Here is a 5,004-nt window from a genome sequence, read left to right as displayed (position 1 = left end):
CACACACACCTTACAGGAAGTTGGAAGCCAAAAAAGGCTAGAGGACATGTGCAAATTCAGGCCCTTGAGCCAGGAAGCCAGTATCTGGGTGGGCTCCAATCTAGGCCAAGTGGGCTTAATTCGGCCATTGGGGTCAACCAGTACAGTTGATCACCCATGCCTCCCAGCAGAGGGCCCTAAAAAGCCAGAATTGGGAGCCCCCCACCCTCTTTTCCAGTTACTCCTCTGCTGTGCTATGGTTTCTCTAGCCTCAGGACGCCACGTGTGAGTGTGAAGTGCCTTGAGGCTGCCGGTGCAAAACCTGAAATTTCTCTCCTTTATAAAAACTCACTTGGATCCCAAACCAGGCTTCTGCGTGAATTCTTACTCTGTGTGAAGCCTGGGACCGAGGTATTTGCCACCTGAGGAATCTCACATTTCTTTGAGATGTTCTTTGAGTTTAGGGAACATTAGAGTTTTAAGGGTCTGATGATTATATTTTATGTCAACTTAGATAAAAGTACAGAAGTGGAGTCCATCCTTATTAATCACATCCTGATGGAGCTTCCTTGGGGGAGGGGTGTGTGTGATCTTTTTATTAGAGAGACACTGGGAGCCTCTCTCTCTCTTGCCCTTAGCCTTCCTATTTGCTTGGTTCCTGTGTCTGCCTTCAGGGGTGGTCATTTGTGGGGCATTGACCCTGGGGGCTTTCAGGACCCTCCCATGTTCCCACAGACCTTAGATCTAGGTGACTGCAGCTCCAGGCCTGTGGTCACCCTCCTTCCTGTTTGACCTTTCTGATTCATCATCCTGCCACTAGCCTCCGACCCATGGACTGGAGTTGGGCTAGGTGGAGATGCATTCTTGATATAAAATTGCTTCTGGATATAAACTTCTTGGTATACATATATGAGTGCCACTGGTGGTCTTTCTCTAGACAATTCTGCCTAACACAAGGGGCAAGATTGAGGTTGTAGGGTAGATAGAGTAAGGTTTCCCAATGAAATTCTTATAGGATAACCCTTGCATCTCTAGAAAGATGGGCAGGTACATTGTTATGGGGGGCGGGGATTAGTAAAATTTCTCAATAATCATATCCTATGAGCATCCTGTTTTTTCAAAAGAAAAAAATCTTCAGGATTATCTGTTTGGGGCCACCCCACCCAATAAAAAAGGCAAAACAAATTTTAAAAATCACCACAAACTTCTACCTTGACTCTAACTAGTTTAGCAGATATCCTCTGAAGTCACTATTTTGATTTGAACCATAGTATTAATACTTTGGGACCCACTCTTGTAACTTTCCATATTAAATTCATTAGACATAGAGCTCAAAATCCTATGTGTCATAACACAAAAATCAAATCAAAAATTAAAAGTTAAACCAACTACTGTTAGGTCAATATTGAGCTTTTATAGGGTTCTCTAGACTAATAATCTTTATACGTGCAGACAGCCTCATCTTTCTCCCTTAGAACACCAGATGGGTTTGAACCACTGACTTTGTAGTTATCAGCCCAGCATCACAACAACCCACAACACAACAACAAAGAACTGTTTATGAAAACACTACTCTAAAACTATAAACCATATATTGACCCTGTGTCCAAAAATGATTCAAAGAGAAAAATATTATGAAAACGTAATGATATTTCCTAGGAGAAATGATTGTTATGTCAAGACACCGCTTGGTGATATTAAAAATGGTGAGAATAGTGGGTTTTGATTGAACGTATAGATTTTAACATTTAAAAGAACAAATTTTCCTCTCAGGAAATTTACATCAGAGCAAAATGATTACACCAAAGGGCTTAGGAAAACCTGACAATTTAATAACTATTAGACTGTATGTGAATGTTCAAGTTGTACAGCGGAATAGTCTCACCGGCCTACCCGGAGGAGTGCTCTTAACAGTCCCCTGCTAAATCATATCGATTATGACGAAAATTAAAGTGTGTCCTTCATGGGTATTGGAGCAATACCTATCAAAATAAGAATATGCATGCCCATGTGCTCGCTTCGGCAGACATATACATGCTCTTTGAGCCAGAAATCCCATCAATGGCACAATATATATATGTACAGGATTATTGAAATCAATTATGGCTCGACCATAAGACAAGTCTTTTTTTTTAAATGAAGTACCGCTATAAGTACTAGTAAAAAATAAAAAAATCTACTCAAGATAATAAGGAATGTATGTATGTACATAGCAATTTCATTCCTGTACAAACAGGTGACCATATTTCTAAGCAATGATTCTACACAACTGCTAACAGTACTTAAATTACAGGTGTGGGACCAAGGAATCAATGGAAAGGGACAGAAGGGATTTCTACTTCACAGTGTTCTGTCTTTTTTTAACAGAAGCATGTATCCCAAACCAAAACCAACCCCACAGCCAGAGAGTCTGTTTCAACTCAGAGAAGCACTACCAGACAGCAGAATGGTTCCTCTGGGTTTCCAAGACTCTCAAAATGAGCAGACAGCCTAATCCGCCCTCACCCCCACCCCCAGGGCACCCAGTGGGTGTGAACTGCCAACCTTGCAGACAAACGCTTAACCCACATGACTGCCGTGTATACTTTTGTAATAAAATATAAAATATAGGTTAGTCAAAAGATGGGACCATGCACATCGGTTACAGACCACTAAGCCAAAATCACGAGTAGTCATTAGAATCTTAACTTTCACGTACAATTCGCTCTCCCTACTCTAAAACTCTGCCATGATGATAAGATAGTAATTGCATTTACAAAGTAAAATGACTGCAGAAATTCCCACAGGAATAGTACATCGTTGGGGATGAGAAATCGGAGTCCCCAGCTTTCTGCTGTGAGGTCCCTGGCATCAAAACCCCCTCTGGCAATAGGCAGGAAGCACAACAGAATGGTACGGCAGCTTGCCAGGAAAAGGAAACAAGCATATGAGCTTCAGTTGGGCAAAATGGTTTCCTACTCAGTGCTACTCCCCCCACACACACTTCCCCACCCCCCACCCCCACCCCGGGCCTCAAGCACGTTTTCTAAGCATCCTCTATAGAAAATGCTGCGGTGAAGACTGCAAGGGCTCAGGTGACTTCAATGCGTTCATACAGGGCCACCCCATCGATCCCAGTGACCTTGTCAACCAGGGCGCACAATCGCAAACTTAAATGGGCTGCATTTAAAATCTTTAACTAAATAGTTTAAGTGCTTAGAGAAACAACCTCTCATTTTTATGGGTAGATACCAAGCCCCAAACCAAGACCACCTCTCAGCCCTAAAATCCACAAAGTTGCCATTCAATCCGCTGACTCCCGGAGATCCCACTGAGTCGGTGTAGAACTACATGCTTTCTTCGCTGGGACCTTTCAGGCACAGGCCACCTGTTCTTCCTTCCGAGCTGCCACTGGGTGGACTCAAATCGCTAGCTAACTTCTGGGATGGTGGCTCAGCACCTAACATATTGTCCTTTAAAAAATGGGATCATAGTGCATTTCTGATTCAAGACAGAAACATGTGTGAGTCTTTCCTTAATTAGGACTTAGTGACTGAACTGCATAATTTGTTACTTTTCAGATCTCGTATTTGATCATGTATTGATCTTTCTGTTGTTAATAATCATCATAATGGCTGTCAATTACTGAGCACATTCACTATGTACCAAATAATTTGTGGAGCTTCATACACATTCTCTTATTTGGCCTTGATGACAACCTATGTAATAAACCTGACACATTCCATGCTGTTCAGTTGATTTGTACCCCTGACACCCTGCTAAGACCCAGGAGAATGACCCCAGAGGGTTCCCAAGGCTGGGACATTTTGATGGAAGCAGACCCGGGGAGTGGTGGGTGGGTGTGAATCACTGACAATTCAATTATTAGCCAAAGCGCTTTAACCATTGTGCCACCAGGGACCCTTGCCCTCGGCAGTGGGCATTATTATATCTATTTTACAGTTGAGGATTACGTCGAGGGAGCTTGGGTGACAGAAAGAGAATTTAAATCCAAGTATGGCAGAGCGGCCAAGTTAGGGTGTGTAGTGTGTGGTGTGTGTGTGTGTGTGTGTGTGTCTTGGGGGAAGGGGGGGCGTGTCTCTGTCCCACCCTCGATTTATCACAACTTAAGAAAATACACCTTCAATATTGGTTTTCCATAAATGTTTTCACTTAACCTCATTATTTATTTATTTACTTTCAAAAATCACTTTATTGGGGCTTGTACAACTCATCACAATCCATACATCCATCTATTGTGTCAAGCACATCTGTACTTATGTTACCATCATGATTTTCGAAATATTTTTTTTCTACTTGAGCCCTTGGTATCAGTTCCTCATTTTTCCCCTCCCTCCCTCCCCCTTGATAATTTATAAATTATTATTATATTTTCATGTCTTACAGTGACCGGTATCTCCCTTCACCCACTTTTCTGCTGTCCATCCCCCAGGGAGGGAGGGGGTTTTAGTAGAACCCTCACTATTTAAGATGCTTGACAAACAATTGATCCCCTCTATTGTTTAAAAGGCATTGCTTTTAAGATAGTTGAAAAAAGGGACCTCTTAAGTGAAAATTAGACAGTTACTTCCCATGTGCTCATTTGCACAGTACTAATTTTGCTTAAAACGTGAATTTCAACTTAAATAAGTACATACAATTTTATGAAAAACAGGCCTACAAAATGGATTTAATAAATTATTCAGTAGAATATAATGCTTTCAACTAGCAATGCTGCCAGACCTTTGTAAATCAGACAGATTTGATGTTTATGATTTACGGTAATAAATTACAAGGTATTACCTGCTAAATGAGACATATACAAGTGTGAATCACGAAGGACAAAGCATAAAATAGACGCACCAAGTAAAATTCAAACAAAGATAATTATATTTTCTTATTAGAGAACAAATGAAAAAGTGGAGAAAGTGATTTACCTAAAATTCCTAAGTAGGTCTATAAAGGCCAGAGCAAAAATTATCTTTAACACTCCGTTAATTGGTGCTGGGTTTAACTTTTAGAAGACAGCTAATTGGGGGTGGGGTG

At 41.3% G+C, this 5,004-nt stretch overlaps 1 protein-coding gene across 3 annotated transcripts in view; it reads right to left on the bottom strand.

Moving 5' to 3' along the window:
• The window catches only part of HIVEP2 (HIVEP zinc finger 2), a 105,260-nt gene that overhangs the window by 31,989 nt on the left and 68,267 nt on the right, over window positions 1-5,004 (bottom strand). The gene's annotated exons all lie outside the window — the stretch shown is intronic.

The sequence above is a fragment of the Echinops telfairi genome, unplaced genomic scaffold, assembly GCF_000313985.2.
Source record: "Echinops telfairi isolate 266 unplaced genomic scaffold, ASM31398v2 ScPeMD7_3533;HRSCAF=4204_0, whole genome shotgun sequence".
Taxonomy (NCBI): Eukaryota; Metazoa; Chordata; class Mammalia; order Afrosoricida; family Tenrecidae; genus Echinops; species Echinops telfairi.
The sequence above is the reverse complement of the archived record's forward strand: the minus strand, read 5'-3'. Positions and strand labels throughout refer to the sequence as shown.